This window comes from Microtus pennsylvanicus, chromosome X (genome assembly GCF_037038515.1).
Source record: "Microtus pennsylvanicus isolate mMicPen1 chromosome X, mMicPen1.hap1, whole genome shotgun sequence".
Classification (NCBI taxonomy): domain Eukaryota; kingdom Metazoa; phylum Chordata; class Mammalia; order Rodentia; family Cricetidae; genus Microtus; species Microtus pennsylvanicus.
The window spans coordinates 44226134-44252342 of record NC_134601.1 but is presented as its reverse complement, the minus strand read 5'-3'; the positions used below and the strand labels follow the sequence as shown (position 1 = coordinate 44252342).

At 40.5% G+C, this 26209-nt stretch overlaps 2 pseudogenes; one reads left to right on the top strand and one right to left on the bottom strand.

The window, feature by feature from the left end:
* Positions 1–3455: 3455 nt before the first annotated feature.
* On the bottom strand, positions 3456–4547 carry LOC142840595 (S-formylglutathione hydrolase pseudogene; annotated as a pseudogene).
* Positions 4548–21740: 17193 nt separating this feature from the next.
* LOC142840327 (PRAME family member 8-like) overlaps positions 21741–26209 on the top strand; it is a 225215-nt pseudogene continuing 220746 nt past the window's right edge.

Sequence of the window (26209 nt, the reverse complement as noted above, 5' to 3'; positions counted from 1 at the left end):
CTGGGAGGAGGTGTTAATTCCAAGGTAATGACAGAGATGCAGATGTGACTTTAGTCCTGCTACCCTGGAAATAGAATGCTAATGAACGTCCCTCTCAGTTCACCTTGGGAGATAAAAACTGTTTTGAGAATAAATGCAGGTGATCTTCAGGATTTGAATGAACCCCGAGACTGCCTTTCAATATTGCTGTGTGAACTGTGTCACAATTATTCCGAGGCTGCCAGGCCAGTCCAGAGAGATAGTTTATGTTGGTTAGACCCTGACAGACTAGACAACCCAACAGTAGGCAAGAGCCCCACTAGCAGGCACAATAGTCAGGGACCTACTCTATCACACTCTCAGGAGTCTCATAAAAATATAATTCTAAATGCTATACTATATACACAGAGGGCTTATTGCAGGCCAGAGGAGACATTGTACTTGCTGCTTCTGTCTGTAGGAGTTCATATAAGCCTTGTTCAGTTGATTTTGAGGGCCTTGTTCTCCTGATGTCCTCCACCCCTGCTGATTCTTACACTCTTTCTGTCTCCTCTTTCACCGGGTTCCCTGTGTTCTGAAGAGAGGGATTTAATGGAGACATCCTCTTTAGAATTGTGTGTTTCAAGAATTGTCTCTGTCACCCTCTCTATGCATATGACCCTTTCTGTGGCAGGAAGGATTTTCTCTGAGAATAGCCAAATAAGGCCCTGTTGTATGAGGATAGCAGCATATCATCAGGAATCATTTACATTACATTTATTTCCTTTTTAGGACTAGTGTTATTTGTTTTTACCATGGGTCCCTGCGATATCTAGTCTCTGGTTCTTGGTCACCCAAGCAATGTCTGGCATGGGTTCCATCTCGTGGACTGGGCTTTAGGTGAATCAGTTACCTGTTGGCTACTCCCACTAGTTCAGTACTACCACTACCCTAGAATCCATTGCAGGCAGGACATATTGTTGTTCAAATTCTGTCGTGTTGTTGGTGTTTGCATTTCTCTTTTGGTAGCGTGAAGAGTGTCTTTCTTCACTTAGTGTTTCTATTACTGCAACAAATCATTAGGACCAAAAAGCAAGTTCAGAAGGAAAGGACTTCTTTGGCTCACACTTCTTCAATGGAGACCACCATTGAAGGAACCCAGAACAGAAACTCAAAGAGAGACTATATGGGATTCCCCTCTGTATGCTGTGAATACCACTGGTTAATAAAGAGCTGCTTTGGTCCTCTTGCAGTGCAGAAAAGGCCAGGGTGGGAATTTCAAACAATTAGAGCAAGGAAGAGTAGGTGGAGTCAATGAGAAGCCATATAGCTGTCAGAAATGCCAGATGCAAGAACTTTGCCCCATAAGCCACAGCTATGCCACAATACCAAAATTAATAAAAATAGGTTAATTTAAGATGTTTAAGTTTTAGCTTGCAATACGCTTAAATGACTTTTCAAGTAGTGATTTAATTGATATAGTTTGATTTTGGATCTGGGCATCCAGAAAATCGACCAAGCAGTCTCTGCCTACAAAATGGCATGCCAGCATGGCGAAAGAATTTCCACATATAGTCTAAGAAAGCATTATGAGAAAGGCTTCTAGACTCACAAAAACAGAAGCCAAATACAGCTTCTTGGTAACAAATTTTTTTTCAGATAGGTTCTGTTTTCTCGGGGCAAGAAGGGGCACCACGACTCCTTTAAGACAATCTTACTGACTCGGCATAAGAAATAGTAGCTTCCTGGTTTGTGCTGGCAGCATGAAGTCTGACTCTTTCAGGACACTGAGCACTTAAATGGGGTCTGTGAGCAGCTTGTTACAATTGCTTAATGGTGACACAGACCTGCTGTGACCCTGGAGCTGGGGCAATGTGCATGCCTCTTAGAAGCAGCAAACATGCCTTATTCACGTTGGACTGGGCAGAGCCAACAGGCGGTACCACTTACTTGTTCCTAGCCACACCTGCTTATCATTAAGAAAAAGCACTCCTGGTCAGAAAATAATTTACAGATGTGCAATACAGATAGATTCACACAGAAATAAACCACTGAATGGGTCACAGTGTGTTTAAAAATGTATGTAGGCTTGAGAGAATGAAGAACAAGAACATAAAAAAGATAAAACAGTCTTTAAAGAGACAGCACAGATAGTCATAAATGAAGGAATAAAGAAAAATAAGCCACATAAAGTTAGAAAACACACAGAATCTGGATTATAAACATTGTTGTGTTTTCTCTGAATTTTTTAAAAGTGTGAATGAGCCAAATAGAGAGAGAGACATTTAGTTGTGCAGGCTGCTAAGCTAAATCAACATATATACCTTAAAGGTACCTTGACTTCAAAATTTGTGTCTTTTGGAAAAGAGGTTCTTATTTTGCTTCCACAGAGGGTGAGAACCTGTGGATTCCATCCAGACTAACGTAATTTGGTAGACCCAGACTCATCAATGGTCTCTGTAAACCCCATAAATTACTCTTTCCCCCAAAAAAGCAGGAAGAAGGTTAGAGTGAGCTATGTCTAAATTCCCAAATATTGACACTGCAGTTGCCTGAACTGCTTAATGGTATGTTGTATGAACTGGACATGTGTGAACCACAGAAAAATGACTGCTGAAGTTGTCTAAAGAAGGTGAGACAGTCGTTTAGGGTTCCTCCTTCATGAAAGTGTCTGCCAGACATTCTGCAGGACACAGGAGAAAGTGACTGAAAAACTGCCCATACAGGCAGAACTGTCTTTGAAATTTCCTGCTTTATTGAAAAGTTTGCCAAATACTATTGGCTTGTAGGCTGATGATGGCTGCTCCAATGTTACAGAAGATCTTTGGGTGACTGTCCAGGCAGCAAGATGTCTCTGTCAATCTAGAGTTTTGGAAGTTGCTTAAAATGTATTTCTTGTTCATTTAGGTAGTATAACCTTCTGGAGTCTTTGATGGAATTGAAGAATAGACAGTTATAGTTTTTCTTAGTTAAGATAAAAGATGTATTTTGTTTTGCTTTATTCCTTTCAAATTTGAATCATTAGTTTTGAACATAGTTGTTGTATATGCTCTTAACAATGTTATTGATAAAATCATATATATGTGAGTTCAAAAAAATAAATATACCAGAATTGTGCATATCATTTTTACTCATATCTTCTTGACTTTGACAATCTTTTATCATATAAATGTAATTATATATTGCTGCATGAAAATTATGTGTAGTGAGTATTTAACAGCTTCATTTTAGATTATTCATGACTCCAAAATCAGATTAATCTAAGATATGTGAATGGGTCAATATTTTCTTTGAAAAGTAATAAAATAAATTTATTGCCTAACATGCATTTGAAAGTTAATCTTTTATAAAAAGAGATTAGATTATAAGATGGGCAAATATTCAGAGATTCTGATCTTCCTGTGATAAAAGATGGAGTGACTCCTAAATTTTATTTGTTCTTCTGTATTCTCTCTGCACACTGCTGTACCAAATCTTTCTGGTTGGCGCTGTGTATATTTCTTTTTTTTGAAAGTTTGATATCTTTATTCAGAAAAGTGATTCAACTGCAGGAGGATGATCTTTTGAGAGGAAACCCCAAATCTTTTACTGAGCAATTCTGTGTGGTCCAAGGTTTATAATCCCGATGAGATTCTTCCACCTGAAGCTTTTCATGCATTCAGGTATTTTGCATGATGCCTGATGTGGTCGGTGATGAAGGTTGCAATGAAGTAGTTGCTATGATCATAACCCTCCTGTAGCCTATAAACAACAGGAATTTTCTTTTCTGTGCAGGCAGCTATGAAGTTATCAGGGAGTAACTGCCCATTTGTAAGAAACTCGTCATCTTTTCCTTGATCAATTAGTATGTAAATCTGGGAACCTGAAGAGGACGTCACGAGACAGGTTGCATCATACACCTTTCATTTACTTTCATCTGGTCCCAAATATCCATTAAAAACTTTTTTTTGCCCCAAAGACAGAGCGCTGGGTTGCAAATTGGAGCAAATGCTGACACAGATTTGTATTTTCCAGGATTTTTCAAAGCACAAATCAGAGCTCCGTGGCCTCCCATGGAGTGACCAAAAATAGGCATCCTCTGTGGGTCCACTGGGAAATTGGCATTTATGAGTTGTGGAATCTCCTCGGTTATGTAAGAGTACATTCTGTAATTTGTTTTCTAGGGGTCTTCAGTGGCATTCACGTAGAAGCCCGCACCAGTGCCGAAAGTCCCAGCTGTCATTTTCTCCTTTAATGTTGCAGCCACGGGGACTGGTATCTGGAGCAATGACAAGGCCGTGTTCTGAGGCAGCTTGCTGAAAGCCAGACTTGGTTATGAAATTTTGTTCTGTGCAAGTTAAACCAGACAGCCAGTAGAGTGCAGGACACTTTGCACTCTCTGCCCGTGGAGGCAGGTAGACAGCAAGTCTCATTTTACATTTCAGCTCAACACTGTCATGTTCAAAGACCTTCTGGAGCCCCCCGAAGCACTTGTTGCTGGAAATCTGCCTCAGTGCCATTCTCCTCCTGTTTAGTTGCTACTTGTTCTTTCTGTCTGCACCAAAGGGCAGTGGATCTAGGGGAGAGACCGCTCCAGGGGTGGGGGTGGGGAGACCCCGCTGTGTATATTTCTAAAGAGGTTTATCTCTGGGAGTATGCCAGATTGAGACTGAGTTACAAGGCTTGGAAATGAAGTTTACTCTTGAGATTTCTCCTGGGTTCTTTTTTTTCAGGCAATCCAGTTAATCGTTTCATGGAATATATGGTGTGACTAAGTGACTTCACAATTTATAAAAATTAGAGGTGTCTTGCATGCAAATTGTGTGTGTGTGTGTTTTGCTGGTGATTGATTGATTCCAGTACTTCATGCATAATATAAATGTTTGCTGCCACTGAACTATATCCCTAGTTCTGAAATTCTTAGTTTCTAGATAGTGTTTGCTTTCAAATTTGTTGCATAAAACAACTTTTGAGATTCTCTTTGGAGATAGTGAAGGTTTGAGACCCGTGAAACACATCTATTGAAATCTTCTATTGAAAGGTGGTGCCTTTGGGAGAAAATTAGTTCATAAAAACACTAGAATATTTTCTACTATGTGAAGACAATATTCTTTGAACCAGAAAGTGAAACCTCACTAAAATATTTATCTGTCAAGTCCTTGATCTTCGATTTCCTAGCTTCCAGCTTTATAAAAACTACATTTCTGTCATTTGAAGCCACCCAGGCTATGAATTCCTGATGCAAAAGTTCAGACAGTCTTAAGTACTCATCTGTTTATTAATTTATGAAATATTTAAACACAAGGTAGTGTAGGTTTCTCATAAGAAAATAAATACTTTGAAATATAAATACAATTTATTTCTGCCTTAGTTCTATTACCCAATGTAATCACATGTAATCCAATAGTATGACTTTTGACAGGTTCCAAAATATTGATCATCTCTTAATGTATATAATGCTACCACTATGAAAACATTTTGAAACAGTGATTTCTAAACTGTGAAATCATTTTTGAAGGGGGAGGGAAATGGGAGGCGGTGGCGGGGAAGAGACAGAAATCTTTAATAAATAAATAAATTAAAAAAAGAAAGTTTGAAACAATAATAGTAAAGTCAGGCAAGATGCCCCTCTGAAAGGTTTTTGTGCTCAAAAATGAGTTCAGTCACATTATTGAACCCTAATAATTTTGTGGTTTTATGACTTCAATTATTTTTAGCCCTACATCTAAATACAGAATGGAGAACACACGATAGTAATATGTAATAGATGATAATACCTACATAATGGAAACTTTGTGAAATGAAACAAATTGATAAGTATGTATCATTTAGATATCTTATTACTTCGAGGCATTATTTGAGGTATCTTTCTGTTCCTGGAAATTTCCCACCCAAGCCAAGGACAGAAATCTTCACCAAAGATGAAAGACTTGCTAAGAGGAGAAGTGACATATGTGATAGCTTATAACTTGTGAAGTTTTTGAGAACAATGAACACAGACAGTCCTCTATATGAGTAGGAAGCAGTCTATCACTTGCAATCACTAAGTGCAAAAACTTAGTTGATTTTCTTCTGTATTCAATTTCAAAACATTTCAAAGAAACGCTTATAATCCTAATGAAGCCAGATGCTGCTTACATCTTGTTTAGTGAGTTACCGTGTAGTGAGGTCCTTGCCTAGAATTCTGATCCTCACCAGGTTCATTAGCCTGCTTTATAACAATAACCCAAGTAGTATGTCTATAGTCAGTGCTTTCCTCAATTACAGGGTTTTACACAATTGAGCAGGAAATACTTCATCTTGCATATGAACGTAATACTTATAATGTGATAATCCCAAATCTGCCAGTCCATGGCCTCTTTGCTTGAATAGTCTTCTTCCTCCATGACAGTTTAGGACTCAAGCCTTGTGCAGGCCTGCTAGACTGCACTCTACAAAATGATTATTCACAGACTGTGGACAGGGCTCACTAGAATGCATGTACAGCATACATGAAGTCTTGGCTTTAATCTCCATTACCACCTGAACTGAGTTGTAGTAGCAGCTGAATGTAATCCTAGCACTCAAGTGGCAGAGGCAGGTGAATCAAGGGTTCAAGGTCAGTCTGTTTACCCTAAAAATTTGAAGTCAGCTAAAGCTACATGAGAACCTGTCTCCAAACTTACACCATTAGGTGGGTGGGGGAAATGGGGAGGATCTGAAAGGAATTGGAGTGTGGAGGACTAAAATTCTAATGTATTCTTTTATTTAATTTTCATTTTCATTATCCATTTTATTTCCTTGCCATTGTGAAGAAAACAGCAATAAATGTGGATGTTTAAGTACCTTTGTGGTTCCATACAGTTCTTAGAAATATCACAGTATACAACCATCATAACAACCATTCAAGATAGATTTTGTTTATTTTCTCTTTTGTTAGATGAGTACCCCATTCACAAATTGATTAAGAAAGTGCTACACTGGAAACACACACACACACACACACACACACACACACGAGTAACATCATACCGATTGAACAGATCATATTTATGATTTAGGAATGCACACATGTATATATAACAGCCATTAGTAAATAAAGAGACCATGAATTTTTAGAACAACATGAAGGGCTTTATGGAAGGGTTTGGAGGAAGAAAAAAGAAAGAGGGAATGATATAATTATAATCTTAAAAAAGAAACTTGCAAAATTAGTGTATGAACCACTGAAGACTATGATCTGAACAAGCATGTCATGAGCACTGTCAGGTCTCCATTTACCATGTCACTATATGGATGTGTCCATGAGGTAGGTAATTTCATTATAACTTTTTACATTCAGGCTCTTAATATATAAACATATACCAAGCATATATAGCTGAAAATTTCAAAGATAGCATAGAAATTGTGTCCCTGCTATGGTTCCTTTCTACCAATGTCCATATGTTAGATGATTAAGCCCAGAGGTAATGGTATAGTGGTGAGGCCTCTGAGATGTGGTGGGTGACATGTGCAGAAGATCCATGAATGGTATCAGAACTCCTCTGAAAGAGGCCTTGAACACATATATGCTTATTTTGAAATCTTTTCAATGAAAGAACAAGAGAGAACAATAATAATGTTTGAAAAGGATTTTTGTCTCCTCTGAATCACTCCATTGAGTTCTTAGCTCTCTAACATATCACAAAGCATTTTCCACAGAGAAGGTGAACTGAGAAAGTGAAGACCTCCCATCATTAAATTCACTAATACCATTTGCAATCCATGCTATACAGATTTGATACTCATTTTTATTTTTTAAAAGATGGATTTAAATTTATATTATGTTTATGGTATTTTGTCTCTATGTGTGTGTCTGGTTTCTTTGGGAGACAGAGGTATTTGATCCCCTGGAAGTGGAGTTACAGATGGTTATAAGCTGTCATGTGAATGGTGGGGATTGAATCTAGGTGTCTTGGAAAAGCAACCAGTGCTCATAACCACTGAACCATCTTCCCAGGTCCACTGAAACTGATTTTATTAAATGTTTGACATAATATAGTTGGTAGAGTTCTTTTTTTCTTTTTGTTTTACAGTTTTCAAGACAGGATCTTACTCTGCAACTCATGCTCTTTGTGAACTTTTTATGAACCTCCTGAATTCTGGGATACAAGATGGACCCATCATGCCCATTTGTAGTTGGTGGCTTTCCAGGTCTTCTGCCTGAGACTATCCTTTGTCCTCAGTCTGTTTCAGGTGTCTACTTGTTCCTGAGGCTTCAACTCCTCTTAGTGAATACCTAAACCTTTATCTAAGCTTTTCTGGCCAGCCAGCTGGGAGTGTCCTTGATGCTGGGCTTGCCCTCAACCCACCCTTCCTCCAAGCCTACCTTTCACCTGTGAGGTCCTTGGAATCCTCAAACACAGCCTGTTCCAGTGCTGAGGGGACCTAAGAGTGGGCAGACCAAGAAAAGCTCCCAAGTACAAAGTCAGCCACAGCAAAGATTGGACCAAGACGCCAAGACTCTGATGGCCTCATTTAAAGGAAGAGATGGGTAGGCACCAATGCAAAAACTTTTCCAACATCCTGAAAAGCAATATGGTAACACCAGAAACCAGCCAACACACAACAGGAAAACTTGAACATCCTAACGCAGAAGAAGTAGAAGAAAAAGACTTTAGCATAACCTTATGAAAATGATGGAGTATCTTTTGGCTATTAGAAATTCTTCTGTTGATAATTCTCTGTTCAGTTCATTACTCTATTTTTTAATTGGGTTATTTAGAATTTTAATGTCTAGTTTTTTGAATTCTTTATATATTTTGGAGAGCAGACCATTGTCTGATGCGGGGTTGGTGAAGATCTTCTCCCATTCAGTGGGCTGCCTTTTTGTCTTAATGACTGTGTCCTTTGCTTTACAGAAGATCTCAGTTTCAGGAGGTCCAATATATTCAGTGTTGCTCTTGTTGTCTGTGCTACTGGGGTTATTTGTAGGAGGTGGTCTCATGTGCTCATGTGTTGCAGTCTTTTTCCCACTTTCTCTTCTAGCAGGTTCAGTGTGGTTGTATTTATATTGAGGTCTTTAATCCATTTGGACTTGAGTTTTATGAATGGTGATAGATATGAATCTATCTTCTTTCTTCTGTCTTTCACCTGTGAGGTCCTTGGTATCATTCTTCTACAGGTTGACATCTAGTTATGCCAGCACCATTTGTTAAAGAGTCCCACATGGGAGTACTGGACTGAGCTCCCAAGGTTCAGTTGAAGAGCAGAAGGAGGGAGAATATGACCAAGGAAGTCAGGACCACAAGAGGATGATCCTACCCACTGAGACAGTGTGCCTGAACTAAGGGGAGCTGACTAAAGTCAGCTGGAATGGGACTGATTGAGCATCTTACACCTGTCAGAATGCCTAAAATCAAAAACACCAATGATAACCTATGCTGGAGAGGATATGGAGTAAGGGGAACCCTCATCCATTGCTGGTGGGAATGCAATCTTGTGCAACCACTTTGGAAATCAGTGTTTCGGTTTCTCAGGAAATTCGGGATCAACCTACCCCTGGACCCAGCAATACCACTCCTGGGAATATACCCAAGAGATGCCCTATCATATGACAAGAGCATTTGTTCAACTATGTTCATAGCAGCATTATTTGTAATAGCCAGAACCTGGAACCAACCTAGATGCCCCTCAATAGAAGAATGGATAAAGAAGGTATGGCACATCTACACATTAGAGTATTACTCAGCGGTAAAAAAAATATGCTATCTTGAATTTTTTATGCAAATGGATGGAAATAGAAAACACTATCTTGACTGAGATAACCCAGACCCAAAATGATGAATATGGTATGTACTCATTCATTAGTGGATTCTAGCCATAAACAAAGGACATTGAGCCTATAGTTTGTGATCCTACAGAAGCTAAGTAATAAGGCAAACCCAAAGAAAAAAATATATAGACACTCCTGGAAATTAGAAGCAGACAAGATTGCCAGGCAAAAGTTGGGAGCATGGGAGTGGGAGTGGGGTTGGAGGAATGTGAGAGGGGGAGAGAGAAGGGAGATGGGGAGGATTGGGGAGAGCTTTGGGGATTGGGATGGTTGAGATGGAGGAAGGGTGGATATGGGAGCAGGGAAGAAGATATCTTAATTAAGGGAGCTATTTTGGGGTTGGCAAGAGGCTTGGCTCTACAGGGGTTGCCAGGTGTCCATGGTGATGTCCCCAGCTAGGACCTTGGGCAGTGGAGGAGAGGGTGTCTGAACTAGCCTGGTCCCATAGTCAGACTGATGATTATCTTAAATATCACCATAGAACCTTTGTCTGGCAACAGATGGAGATAGAGACAGAGACCCACATGAGAGCGCTGGACTGAGCTCCCAAGGTCCAGTTGAAGCACAGAAGGAGGGAGAATATGAGTAAAGAAGTCAGGACCACAAGGGGTTGGTCCACCCACTGAGACAGTGTGCCTAATCTAATGGTAGCTCACCAAATCCAGCTGGTCTGGGACTGAACGAGCATGGGGATCAAACTGGACCATCAGAATGTGGCTGACAATGGGGGCAGACTGAGAAGCCAATGATAATGGCACTGGGATTTGTCTCTACTGCATGTACTGGCTTTTTGGGATTCTAGTCTATTTAGACGCACACCTTCATATGCCTGGATGGACGGGGGAGGGCCTTGGACTTCCCACAGGGCAGGGCAGGGTGCCTTGCCCTCTCCTAGGACTGGAGGTTGGTGGGGTGAGGGTGTGTGGGGGAGAAAAAGGGAAGTGGGAGGAGGGGAGGAAGTGGGAGTTTTGATTGGTATGATTTATAAAGTAATACAATATGTTAAAAATTAAATAAATAAAATGAATTGTACAATGTCAAAAATCAAAAAGAAAGTTTCAAGACATATCCCTGGAAAAAGGCCCATACCTCTGTATTCTCTTCACATTGTACCTGACCTATAATGCGCTCACGTGTCACTGTAAATCCGACACATGGATGCTTGTTAAGATATTTCTGCCTTAGAGGGGTTCAGATCTGTATATATTAAGTCAGTCAGTCAATCAATCAGTCAAACAAACAAACAAGAAAATATTTTCTGAGGTCAGTGGACTGAAATTTCCCCTCCATTCTGTTAGATTCTCAGTTCGAACCTTAGTTTTTGAATTTCAAGTTGACATCTGCAAGTAGTAACAGCTAAAGGTCTAGTCTCATATTTCAGCATATACATATCTTTTCCCCCACATGAGTCATTACAAAGACTCTCAACTCTCCAATGTTTATTTTTTCTCTTTTATACAAAATCAGGTGCCCCAAAAGTACAGAAAATAAAAACAAAAGTAGACAAATGGGATTGAATTGAAGTAAAAAGCTTCTGGGTGATTTAAACAGAGTTCTCAAAAGAGGATGTTCAAATGCCTGAGAAACACTTAAAGGATTATTCAACATCCTTACTTATCAGAGGAATGCAAATCAAAACTACTTTGAGATTTCATCTTACTCCTGTTAATATGACTAAGATAATAAAACAAACAAGTAACAGCTCATGCTGACGAGATTATGGAAAAAGGAGAACACTCATCCATTGCTGGTGGGAGTGTGAACTTGTATAGCCGTTATGGAAATTGGTTTAGTAGTTCCTCATAAAGATGGGAATGAATCTACTTCAAGATCTAGCTATACCACTTTTGGGCATATTCCCAAAGGCCTCTTCATCCAACCATGTTCATTACTGCTCTATTCACACTATCCAGAAACTGGAAACAGCCTAGACTGTCTCTCAGCAGATTAAGAGATAAAGAAAATGTGGTAATTTGTGCAATGGAGTATTACTCAGCTATTAAATAAAATTATTCTGCTATTAAATGACATCATGAAGTTCACAGGTAAATTGATGAAAATAGAAAAATCAGTGAGTAAGGCATATAAGACCCAGAAAGACAACTATGGTATGTATTCGTTTTTATATGAATATTAGCTGTTAGATTCACTAATAACCAAGCTACAACCTCTAGAACTGTAGAGGTTAGGAAAAGTGGTAAGAATTGGGGGTAAGGGATAGAGAATAAATCTCATTAGGTAATGAAAATAGAATATACAGTTATGGATGGATTGAGGGTACTGGAATGGGAAGTTTAAGAGAGAAGAGCATGAGAGAGGTGGCCAAAGACACAATACTTGGAGAAATAGCTAAAATTATGTGTCATTTAAGGAGTAGTATGGAAACCTAATACAGTGGAATCATCCTAAAATATATACTTATATGAAGTCAATATAAATGACATCATCAAATAATGAAGGATACAGCACCATAAATGACCATCTTTTGTTATTTAATGAAAATTCCTGTACCGGGATTGTGTTGCATCTAATTGAGCTGTTGGCCAAACCAGTCTTATGAGAAGACCTAAACAACCCAGGATATTGCCAAGATTATAACTATAGATTGCTGTCCAAAAGCTGATGGCAAGCACATGTTGCTGAAGACAACACCTACAGAATCTATTGAACAGGGAGAAGTCCAACTGGTGCCTACAAAGAGCCTTCAACCCTATGTGCTAGCATCATTGGTATAGGAAGGTACTCTGTAGGCTACCACAAGAAAAATGGAAACATCAAGCAATCCGCAGACCTTTTCATCTACAGTGGAGTCCTGCCTGCAAAATATGCTAGAGTAATGGTAGCACAAAGCCTGTGGAAGTACTGAACCAGTATCTGATTTGATTGAAGGCCACGAAATGGAATCCAGGTCCAACATTGCTTACGTGACCCAGAACCTGAGAGTAATTGTTCAGTGACCTAGGTTGAAACCAAATGCTACTTTTTTTTAAGTAGCAATAAAATGACTCCTAATGACATTCTACTATACTCATAGATCCGCACCTTGCTCAGCCATTATCAGAGAGTCTTCCTCCTGCAGCAGATGGGAAGAAATATAGAGACTCACAGTCAGGCAAGGTGCAGAGAATGAGAGTCTTTTAAATACTCAGACCTAAATGGGAAGATTCCATCAAATACCTCCCCTCAGGGCTTAGGGAACCCCAGAGAAGTGGAGGTGGAAAGGGTGTAAGAGAAGTGGTGAAGGACACCTAAACATCAAGGCCCTAGAATGTTGTAGTAAGAGTGGCGGGGCTACGTTCCCGGCACCCGGCCGCCCCCACGGCTAGCTTTACCCAAAATAATTACACGGAAACTGTATTCTTTTAAACACTGCTTGGCCCATTTCTATCTAGCCTCTTCTAGGCTAATTCTCACATATTAATCTAGCCCATTTCTAATCATCTGTGTGTAGCACCCCAAGGTGCGCTTACTGGGAAGATTCTAGCCTACGTCCATCCTGGGTTGGAGCTTCATCGCGTGTGTCTGCCCAGGAGCGGGGCATGGTGTCTCTCCTGAGGCGTCTGCTCCCAAGAGGAAAGCTGTTGAGTCTGAGCTCACTTCCTCTTCCTCCCAGCATTCTGTTCTGTTTACTCCTCCCACCTATGTTTTAACCTATGAGGGCCAGCCAAGCAGTTTCTTTATTACTTAACCAATGAAATCAACAGATTGATATATGACACTCCCACATCACTAGAAAGCAACATGATAGATGCTCACATGAATTCATGGAGAATGAAACAACATGCCTAGGGTCTACACAGGTCTGTGCCAGTTCCTTTGTGTATATTCAATTATTTCCAGTTTAGTACATGTATGGGGCTTCTGGGTGACTGAGCGGGTCTCTGATTCTTGTGCTGACCTTTGGGCTCTTTTCCTTCTGTTGGCTTGTCTTTTCCAACTCTGATATATTAGTTTTTGCTTTATCTTGTTTATAGCATGCTTTATTTTATTAGTATCCCTTAGAAACCTGTATGCTTTCTAATGAGAAACCAAAGGGAGTGGCTCCAGATAGAAGGTCAAGTGGGGAGGAACTGGCAGGAGTAGAGAGAGGAGAAACCACAGTCATCATATACTATGTGAGATACACATATGATAGACACACTCCTGAGCCATGGGATGCATATGGATCTTGGAGGAAAACTTGGATGAATCTTTCTTTCCTTCTATCAGGTTGTCCAGGAGGATAGTCCTTCAAATGCCCTTTCCCTTTAAGCCATCTGGTTGCTCTCTTTTCTTGTTTGGCACTCAGTGTGGCCTTCTCTAGTGAATCCCTATAAAAATTAACCATGCTTATCACAACTTATGGGACTCTTAGTAGCAAGAACAAATGAAGAGGAGCTGTCAAGATGATCCCAAAGTTAAAGAGAATGTACATCTATTCCAGAGGACCTAAGTTTGGTTTCCAGTGCCCACATCTATGAAGTAGCACAAAGTAGAATGCAGGGTAAGATAAAAGAAACTGGGATCAAAAACCCTGATACAGAGAAATACAATCCTATGCACAGTGGTTAGTTTCAATATTTATCATGCCTAGGAATAAACCTAACTGATGAGTGAAGTACTTGAACAATGAAAACATTAAACGCTGAAGAAAATAGTAGCCCACCCATGTACAAATAACAATCGAAATGTTAATAAGGGAATGTTAATAAGGGAAGCAAGACCTTTCACAATAGCCTCAAATAATATAAAATTTTGTGGGGTAAATGTAACCAAAGAAGTGAAAGACATGAACAATAAACACTGCATGTCTTAAAGCAGAAATTGAAGAAAAGGGATAAGTAGGATTAGCATAGCACAAATGGCAATCTTACCAAAAGCAATCTACAGAGTCAATGCAATCCCTTTCAAAATCCCAACACAATTTCTATAGACCTTGACAAGACAATCCTCACCTTCCTGTGAAAAATCACAAAACCCAGGATAGCTAAAACAATCCTGAACAATAAAAGAACTTCTGGAGATATCACCATCTTTGATGTCAAGTTGTTACTACAGGGCTATTGTAACAAAACAACAAGGTATTGGCATTAAAACAGATATGTTGATTAATGAAACAGAATTGATGTCCCAGAAATAAATCCACACACCTATGCAAACCTGAGGTTTTATAAAGAAATCGGAAATACATAGAGGAAAAATGATACTGTCTGCAACAAAAGGTGCTGGTCAATCTGGATGTCTGCATCTAGAAGAACACATAGAGATCCACATACATCATCCTGCACAAGCCTCAAGTACAAGTAGACCAAAGACCTCAACATAAAACCAGATACACTGAACATGATAGAAGATAAAGTGTGGGATAGCCTTGAATGCAATGGCACAGGAGACAACTTCCTAAATATAACACTGGTAGTGGAGGCACTACGATTGACAATTAATAAATGAAACTGAAAAATGTTTGTAAGGAAAAGTACACTGTCAAAAAGACAAAACGGCAGCCTACAGAATGGGGAAAGACTTTGACCACATTTATATTTGATAGAAGACCAATATTCCAAATATATAAATAACTTAAGGAATTAGATATCAAATAATCTAAATAATTGAGATATACAATTTAAAAAATGGGCTACAGATTTAAACAGAGAATTCTCAAAAAGTGGAAAACCACATAAAAATGTTCAACATCCTTAGCTTTCAGGGAAACGCAAATCAAAATAACTCTGAGATTCCATCTTATACCTATAAGAATTGCTAAGATCAATAAACCAAGCGACAGCTCATGTTGGAGAGGATGTGAAGCAAGGGGAATACTTCTCCATTGCTGGTGGAAGTGCACACTTGGACAACCACTTTGGACATCAGTATGGTGGTTCCTCAGAAAGTTGGGAAACCAGATTGTAGCTTAGTTATCATTTACTTAACAGCTAATGTTGACTTATAAGTGAATACACACCTTATTTCTATTTCTGGTCTGGATTACCTCACTCAGGATGACTTTTTCTAGTTCCATTCCTCATTCATGTGCCTGCAAATTTCATGATGTTATTTTTAACAGTTCAATAATATTTCATTATGTAAATTTACCACATTTTCTTTATCCATTCTTCTGTTGAGGAACAGATGGGTTGTTTCCAGTTTCTGGTTATTATGAATAAAGCCATAATGAGTATGACTGAGTGTTCTTTGGGTATATGCCCAAGTATAGTATAGCTGGGTCTTGAAGTACAAAAAGAAAATGTCCCCAAAAAGAGTGACATTTATAGGAGGAGTGGCATTGTTGGAGTAGGTGTGGCCATGCTCTAGAAAGTGTGTCACTATGCTGTAGAAAGTATGTCACTGTGGGGATAACCTTTAAAGTCTCCTATGCTCAAGTGAGAAAGCCTACTTCCTGTTACCTGCATATCAGCATGTAGCAGTTCCTTTTCCAGCACCATGTCTAATTGAGCACTGCCCTGGTCCGTGACATGATGATAATAGATTGACCATCTGAAACTGTAAGCTACCTTCTCAATTAAATGTCTTCCTTTTATAGATGTGCTGTGGTCGTAGTGTCTTTTCACAGCAATATAAACCCTAATTAAGATATTTACAAAGAAAGGAGAATTGGGTGTCAAGTTGGGAGCTTAGGCCCCAGTCCCTTGAATCTATCCTAGACTCTAACCCTGAGAGTTAGCACTCTGGACTCCAAATCCCAGCAGGCCAGGTCAGGGAGGGGTCAGGACCACTCCCCAGGGTATTTAAATGAGCTCCCAAAAGAGAAACAGGCCGTCCCTTTTCCTTCCTCCCAGTGGTCACCTTAGCGGCCCCTCAGGGCCACCTGAGAGTGCAGAACTCCCGTTAAACCTGGATATTCCTTAATTTGGCTTGTTTTGATTTGGCTTGATTGGGAATTTTGCGTTGTCAGAAAGCTCGTGTTAGGAAATATTGCCACTGAGATAGGGCAGGCCTTTCCATGTGGCTGGCCACGTGTTGAAAGCTCCCCTAGTCTACAATTTGAGTTTTCTACACCATGCTTAAACTAGCTCCTGGGCAACAGCGGCTGTGTCTTGGTGAGTTCCTTTTCTTGTCTATGCTATGGGTTTTTTGGGGGACCCATTAGTACTTATTTTTGTCATTTTTCGAATTCCTGCTGAAGTTGTGAGCTCACCCCAGGGGTTTGATACCCAGAGGTGGTCAGACCTGCTGGACTGGGCTTGGCTGAGGTGAAGATCTGTTTGTTTTGGGATGCCAGGCATGCAATCTCTGCGGCCCAATTTGGACCTAAGAGTCATTTTGGCAGATGTGCTAGAGTGGACTTAGGTCACATAGTTGGGCATAGACTCTAAAATGGGTACTTGCGGTTCAAAATGGGATCTGCTGTTTCCCCTAGGGTGCCTTATACAAAATCTCTTTAATCTGGGATTAACCAAAACACTTTAATGAGTTAGATATTCCTCTTTTTGGGTCTGGGTTAACATTTATCCAGGTCTTTCAGTGCTAGCTTCAATTATGTGACTAGCTATTCCCTACTTCTTCTTTAATGTTCTCCATACATCCTTCCTCCTCCACTTCAAAGATTTATATTCCTGAGAAGATCTTGGTGGCGTTTCCACAGCTATGGTATGAGGATTTGGAATTCTTCATCAACCTGGGATAACGTACTGAGATGTCTTTTATATGCGAGTCCTTTAAAATGGCAAGGACTGAATTGTGTAGATGCGTGTTTCTCTTTCTACAATAATTGTTTTAACTTGATTTTCACATCTCAAGAGCAAGTTCATGGCCATGTACCTATGTTCATAACTGTTATAGATGAGTGTTATTTAGTATAATGAGCTCTGGAACTTTGAAAATGCATTGGAACTTTGTCAGACACTGTTGCTAAGTAACGGCTCACTGACCTTTATGATCCTTGATTCTGTATCCATAGTGATGGTATTACAGTTGTGTATCTCAGAACATGGCCTATTATTATCCTTTAATTTAGTCATTGATTTTAGTTAGGCACATGGAAAACAACTTACAGACTTAAAAAATTACCAAAATCAAAGAGATCAATTGCTGAAGTGATATGAAATTAATTACATATTTCATTTGAATTTTATGATATATTCAAATACTATTGTCATTGCATTCCAGAATTCCACTCAAGATACTTCAGTGAATTTAGTCATCATTTCTCCATAGTCAATTCTAGTAGAACAATTCCTCAGTCTTCACTGGACTTTGCAAATTCAACATATTTGAAGATTCTTGGTCAGGGATATTTTCCAAATTCCTTTCAATTTGGATATGTCTCACTTAAAATTTTTGTGTAGTGCATGCAATACTGCATTTTCTTATGACATGTACACACATATATGTGTATTTCATTACATATAATCTATCTATCTATCTATCTATCTATCTATCTATCTATATAAAGTAAAATGAGGACTGATTGGGTGGAGTAAAGGGATTCTAGAAGAAGGAAGATGGATGGAGGACAAAAGAATACAATAAACTCAGTTTAAGTAAGGAACCATTATATATCTATCTACCTATCGATCTGTCTATATTATATTACATATATGCATGAATAGGTATTTAAGCCTAATACTTAATATGAGAAAACACATGTTACTTTTGTCTTCTAGACATTTTCAACATCACTGTGTAGTTGTTCCATTTCCCTACATTCACCTCAGCATTTGTTCTTGTTTATTTTCTTGCTTTTCCCCTCTCTAACTGGGGAAGGTATGATTTCAGTATGTTTTTAATGAACATTTATCTAATGGATATAGTTAACATATTGAATCCATGTAGTGGTCATTTGTATTCCCGTGAGAACTGCCCAGTGCATTTCCCACTTTTATTTGGTGATTCCTGTACTTGATGAGTAGATTTTGAGTTCTTTATAGAGTGTAGATATTAAACATGTCATATGTATAGTGGGAAAGCATTGTTGCCATTCTGACGTCTGCCTCTTCACTTATTTTCTTTGCTTTGCAGAAGCTTGTTTATTTCATGCAATGTCACTCATGAATTCTTGTTATTTTCTGAGCTGTTTCCAGTTTCTTTTTAGTAAGGCTATGGTGTACCTATATCTTGTTTTTATGATTTGTTTTGTTTCTGCTTTTTTTTCTTTTCTAAGACTTGATTTCTCTTTAGCTTTGGCGTCTGCCCTGGAACTAGCTCTTGTAGAGCAAACTGGCCTCTAACTCACAGAGATCGGCCTACCTCTGCCTCCCAAGTGCTGGGATTAAAGGCAATGTTTTCCTCAAGTTTTGTTGAAGAGATTTCAGTATGTCCCATGATAAATTAGGATCCTTGATCTATTTTGAATTAGTTTTGGAGTAGTGCGAGTAAAGAATGAATGATCATCCATTTAGATTAAGTTAGCCAATTTTTACCAGATACTTTTATTTATTTATTTATTTTTTTGGTTTTTTGAGACAGGGTTTCTCTGTAGCTTTGGTGCCTGTCCCGGAACTAGCTCTTGTAGACCAGGTTGGCCTCGAACTCACAGAGATCCGCCTGTCTCTGCCTCCCGAGTGTTGGGATTAAAGGCGTGCGCCACCACCGCCCGGCTACCAGATACTTTTATTGAAGCAGCTTTCTTCAATGTTTGTCTTTTGGCATCTTTAGAAATATATAAGTAACTGTGGCTGTATAGTTTTACTTCTGAGTCTTCTTTTCTATTCTAGAGCTCTGCATATCTTGATTCTTGCAGTTGCATTCATTTTTGTTGCTAGCTCCATAGTGTAATATGAAAGCAGGTATTGTGTCACCTCCAGCATTGCTGTGGCTACTTTTGTTCTAACATCTGTATTCTGGATCTTTGTTTTCATTTGAGATAAATAGACTTGGGATTTTGCAAGACATTGCATTGCATCTGTATATAACGTTCAGTCACATAGTCATTTTGTTCATCTATATGAATGGAAAGCTTTTTACTATTCTAGCACCTCTTTCGGTTTCTTCTGTGTTTTAATGCTATCATTGTTCAAGTACATAACTCATCAGTTAGGTTTATTCCTAGGTATGATAAATTTTAAAACTAACCACTGTGCATGGGGTTGTGTTTCTGAATTATTTCTCTGTATCAGGGTTTTTGATGACAGGTTTGTTTTTTTTTATCGTACTGTGCACTCTGCTTCCCTGGTGAAAGGGTTCAGCACATATTCGTGTTTGTGTTTCTACTCTTTTAATTATATGAGCACATCATTTGTCCATAGAGATTATTTAACATCATCTTTGTTGTTTGTTTATTGCTCTTTATTGATTCTTTGTGGATTTCAAATCATGCATCCCATCCCCATTTATTACTAATACTCCTTGCATCTGCCCTCTGTCCTTGTAACCCGCCCAATCAATTCCAAATTTAGAAGAAAAACCAAACAGAAGAAACAAAACAAAACATGATATAAATAAATAAAAGAGAGAAGAACTTTGTCGTGGAAACTAGTGTGACCATTTGAATCGCACAGTTTACCCTTTAGTTCATTCAGCTTGTGTTTATTGCTATGGCTCATTGGTCTGGTTCAAGGCCTCTGGCCTCTGATAGACCACCGATAATGGGCTCTCATTGGTGCTCCTCCTGGATATTCTGATTTTGTACTGTGTTGCAGAGATCCTACTGTTTTGGACCTGTAAGTTCGTCCCCTTCACATACTCCAGAAGTTCATAGATAAGGTGGATGTTGGGATGGGCTAACTCATTTTGCTGTTTCTGGGCCTGGGTATGGGAAGGGTGGGAAGGGACTGGTAGCTGGCTTGGTCAGCCCACCTTCTTTCCCTCATCAACACTACTGGGTGAGCTCTCTAGCACTGCCTCTGCTAGCTCAACCAATGCAGCCTGCAGCAAGGAGAGGGGCCAGTTTTCCTGCTCTCAGGTCCTCAGATCCGGTCTCCCACACTCACACCACCAGGGCAAGCTCTAATGTATTGCGCAGGCAAGGTGCAGGGCCCTCTCTGCTGATTGCTGTAGGGGGCATACAAGGCCAGACAGGGTCATCTATCCTGCTCTCAGACCATCAAGGTTAGCTCATCATTGCCCCAGACAAAAGGGTCAGCTCTAGAGTGCTGTCCAGACAGGGGGCAGAGCCTGTTCTCTCTTGCACTGCAGCTGCTGTGGGTTAGGGCTAGCTCTCTCACTCTTGTGACCCAGGGCCAGTTCTCTCACCTGCCTCAAGTGGTAATGGGTGAGGGGGGAGGGCATCATTTTCTCTCTCACCCATGCCACCATGTGACAGATGAGAGGAGGCAGGATCAAATCTCCTGCTCTCATGCCTTTAAGGTCAGCAAACCTGCTCCCTGCCCACAGGGTCAGCTACAGTGTCCTGCCCAGGTGAGGTGGCATTTTACCTGTGTTGAGGGAACTCTTCTTAATGGGGTAGGGCCAGCTCCCCTGCTGTAGTATCCAGTGAGGGGCAGGGACAGCTATCCCATGGCCAGTGAAGGGTGGGCCTGGCTCAGCACAGCATGGTTCCAATGATCCCTTCTTCTAAAATGTGCCATGGGCATCAATCATCACAGATCCCAGCTGCTGCAGGACCATGAACCCAGACATGGCCTTAGGTGGTGGATTGTGCCAGACATTTCCATGCCGTTCCTCCTGAATGGCACTGTGGCTCTGGGTGGCTGTTAATACCCACATGTCCCTGGTGAAAGCATAGCCCTCCGACACCCTCATGGCCACAGGTTGCAGCCCAGACACCAGACATCTATGAGGTCTTTGGTGGCAACATGAGCCACAGATATTAATACAGACCCTGACTGTGGCAAGACCACAGACTCTGACCTGTTCATAGGGAGCAGCCCGGGCCCAGATGTCACCAGGGTCTCAGGTGGCAGGTCCCTTATGGTCCACATACAGGAGACAATGTAGGAATTTAATTGGACATCACTGGGAGAGGTGCTTCATTAAAGATACATTTTCTTTATCTTTAAGATACATTCTCGTATTTTAGGATTGTATTGGAACTAGTACTTCTGACTATAGGCTCAGTTCAGTTTGAAGACCCTAACCATTTTCTTTCAAGGATATCTCTTGCAATTTTGGTATGTTTACACATGCCACAAAGGTGACCAAATATGACAAGTCATATATAGTGATATTTTGTTGATTATCTAACAAATAAAGTTTACCTGAAGATCAGAGTGCAAAGCTAGCCACACTAGTCAGCCATACAGGCCAGGCAGTGGTGGCACACACCTTTAATCCCAGCACCCACACTAGTTATCCATAGAGGCCAGGCAGTGGCAGCGCACACCTCTAATACCAACGCTAGAGAGGAATATAAGGCAAGATGAGATAAGAACTCACTATCTTTTCAGTCTGAACATTTCATAGACTTAAGAGCTTTCTAGTGGTTGACTTCTCTCTAATCTTCAGGTAAGATTTATTTGGTAGATTATAAACAAAATCATTGTAATCAGCTGCTATACTGTCATTCTTTTTTCTTTAATCACAGTTAATTTGATGTCTTAGCATATTCTATTTCCAAGTTAGTACTGATGCTATCACTTTTGCACAGATTTACCCTTTCTTTTGTGATGGTTTATATAGGATTGAGATCAAATATAAGGAGTCCAATAGCTAGGTGATCAAAATTGTCTTCTGCTAACTTAGTGCTCTTTTCTATTCACATTTTGCAATGTATAATTATTTATATATGCGTATAGATGTAGAGAAGTTGGTTATGTGTTTATTCATATACAAATAGATTTTAATGTACACACAAATCAATTTTGTTTGCCTACAAATAGAAGTGGCTGTTTTACTATTTATTCTGCATATAGGTATCCATTATTTCCAACAATTGTTGCAAAGAAGACTCTGTGGATATCTGTCAAGTTTTCTAAATGTTTCTCACCCTTATGTATTTGCATTAAGCTGGACAGCAAGAAACCAAACACACTCTTGGATCTTGCTATACATCAGCTCCTGAGTAATAAATCTGCAGCTATTCATGCTCTCAAGGAGATCCCAAGGGAGCTTTTTGTTCCACTCCTCTCTGCTGCATTTAAGGGTGTGCATAAGAATATAGTGAAGGCTATGGTGAAGGTTCGGCCCTTTACCCGTCTCCATATCGGAACATGAACTGTGCACGAATCCCATCGTGAACTCCTGACAGCCATGCTGGAAGGTCTTTAATTCCTGCCTGTTCAGAACTCGGGATCTAGGTAAGACCCTTTATAATAGAGGCATGCCAAGACACAGGAGGTTACACCACATCCTGTTACACTTCCAAAGGTAATATGTGCACATAGTGATAAAGAATGTGGGACTCTTAGTCCAATACCTGAGGTCACTTTGAAAACAAGTTTCTTAAAATATTGAATATAGGGATATTTGTCACTGAGGCCACTGTTGTCAGATTTGCAATATTGTATTATTATTACAAAGAAGAAAGACACGAGTGTTAAGATTGCTGAGGACTGGTGGCAATTAAAGAAAAAAAAATAATGTGTGCTGTTTAGTGATAAATGTTGTCGTCTTGTTCAATGCTGTCTCCTCAATGAATGGGCATAAGAAGACACTGACAGCAATGGTAAAGGCTCAACTCTGTTTTGTCTCTATATTAGAAAATTTAGTATACAAGAAACACAGGGAACTGAAAGGCATGATTGATGGTCTTCATTTGTTACTGCCAAGAACTCAGCTTTTCAATAAGAATGTGTGTAATACATATACGGGAAGATAGCAAAACATTATCCTGGAGCCTGTTGCAAGAGTGGACCAGATAATCTCCCACAATTAGTTAATAGTGAATGCTGAAAATCAACGTAAGGGGTTTGGTACATCTGTTGAGTTTATCTTAACAACTCTGATATCTTACAGAGGGTTTTAATTTTTTAATACAGGCAAGAGTGGCTACTGTTGAGAGATATCCATAATGGAGATATTTCATGAAGACAGGAATAGCAAAACAATATGAACATTCATTGATTACAGAAAACAGAAAAGGATATAGTATTTGCATAACAATATGTTGCTGGTAGATGGTATATGGAATGACAAAAAGAAATATAATTTTGTCACTACATGTTATCATTGATCCTGATGGGTTATATTAATGTCTCTACCTCATAGTGTTCTGTGTTCTGTTTTCCCTACAGGAATACTAAACGGAGGATTCTAGATTTAAGGAAGGATTTTGGCTTCAAGATCGTCTGTCTAGAGATCAGTACTAAGTCACCTGCATGCTTGTTCTCCTGTGCTCACTCAGAGAACACTATCTTGAAGATTGAAGCCCAGCATAGTATTGCAAGTAGCTGAAAGTGGACATCCTGGTTATGGTGACCTGCTGTAATAGGAGCGGCTGGCTGTGTCCCTCTGTCTGGCTAGCTTAACCCCAGAAATAACTACATAGAAATTGTATTCATTTAAACACTGCCTGGCCTATTAGTTCTAGCCTCTTATTGGCTAACTCTCACATCTTGATTAACCCATTTCTATTAATCTGTATCACCACTTGACTGTGGCTTGCCAGGAGAGATTCAACATGTCTGACCTGGCAGCTGGCTCCAGGGCAGCTCTCTCTGTCTCTGCCTCCTTTCTCCCAGCATTCTGTTCTGTCTACTCCACCTAAGTTTTGATCTATCAAAAGGCCAAGGCAGTTTTCTTTATTCAACCAATGAAAGCAACACATAGAAAGAAGACACTCCTACACCAGTGACCCCATGTAAAAGTGAAGGTCTTGGTTACGGTGGCCCTAGAGCTCGCTGAGAGTGGAGGTTCTGGTTACAGGTGACCTAGAGCTGAAAGTGTGGGCCATGTTTACAGTGACCTTAGAGCTGAAAGTGGAGGGGCTGGTTATGGTGACCCTAGAGATGAAAGTGGAAGTCCTGGTTATGGTGGCCCCAGGGCTGAAAGTTTTGGCCCTAGTTAAGTGACCCTAGAGTTGAAAGTGGGGGCCCTGGTTACTGTGACCCTAGAGCTGAAAGTGGGGGCCCTTGATACTGCGGCCCTAGAGCTAAAAGTGGAGGTCATAGTTATGGTGGCCCTAGAGCTAGCTGAAAGTGGAGGTCCTGGTTATGGTGACCCTAGAGCTAAAAGTGGGGGTCCTGATTATGGTGGCCCTAGAGCTAGCTGAAAATGGAGGTCGTGGTTACAGTGGCCCTAGAGCTAGCTGAAAATGGAGGTCGTGGTTATAGTGGTCCTAGAGCTAGCTGAAAATGGAGGTCGTGGTTATAGTGGTCCTAGAGCTAGCTTAAAGTGGGGCCCTGGTTATGGTGACCCTAGAATGAAAAGTGGGGGCTTTGGTTATGGTGACCCTAAAGATGAAAGTGGATCTTCTGGTTAAGGTCACTCTAGAGCTGAAAGTGGAGGTCCTGGTTGTGGTGGCCCTAGAGCAAACTGAAAGTGGGTGCCTTGGTTACAGTGACCCTAGAACTGAAAGTGGGGGTCCTGGTTGTGGGTGTCCTAGAGCTGAAAGTAGGGGCCCTGGTTACAGTGACACTACAGCTGAGAGTGGGGGCCCTGATTACGGTGACCATAGAGATGAATGTGGAGGTCCTGGTTAGTGTGGTCCTAAAATTGAAGAAGAAATCATGGTTACAGTTACTCTAGAGCTGAAAGTGGGGGCCCTGAATACAGTAAACCTCGAGATGAAAGTGGAGGTCCTGGTTAGGGTGGCCTTAAGGGCTGAAAGTCGTGGCCCTGGTTAGGTGACCCTAGAGCTGAAAATTGAGGTCCTGGTTAGTGTGGCCCTAGAATTGAAGTGGAGGTCCTGGTTACAGTGAATCTAAAGCTGAAGTGGGGTCCTGTTTACCGTGAACCAAGAGCTGACAGTGGGGGCCCTGGTTACTGTGACCCTAGAGATCAAAGTGGATGTCCTGGTTATGGTTGCCCTACAGCTAGCTGAAAGTGGAGATCCTGGGTATGGAGTCCCTAGAGCTAGCTGAAAGTGGGGGTCCTTGTTATAGTGATTCTAGAGCTGAAAGTGGAGGTCCTGGTTACAGTGGCCATAGAGCTATTTGAAAGTTAAGGTTCTGGTTATTTGTGCCCTAGAGCTGAAAGTGGGGGCCATGTTTACAGTGACCCTAGTGCTGAAAGTCGGGGTCCTGGTTAAGCTGACTCTAAAGAAAAAAGTGGAGGTCCTGGTTAGTGTGGTCCTAGAATTGAAGTAGAAATCCTGGTTACAGTGACTCTGGGCTGAAAACGGAGGCCCTGGTTACTGGGACCCTAGAGCTGAAAGTGGGGGCCCTGGTTACTGAGAACCTAGAGCTGAAAGTGGAGGTCTTGGTTAGGGTGGACCTAGGGGGAAAGTTGTGGTCCTGGTTATAGGTGCCCTAGAGCTGAAAGTGGTGGTCCTGGATACAATGACCCTAGATATTAAAGTAGAGAGCCTGGTTAGGGTAGCATTAAACCCAAAATTTGTGGCACTGTTTAGGTGACCCTAGAGCTGAATCTAGGGGCCCTGGTTACTGTTATACTAAAGACGAAAGTGGATGTCCTGGTTATGGTGATTCTAGAGATAAAAGTAGAGGTCCTGGTTATGGGGACCCTAGAACTGAAAGTGGAGGT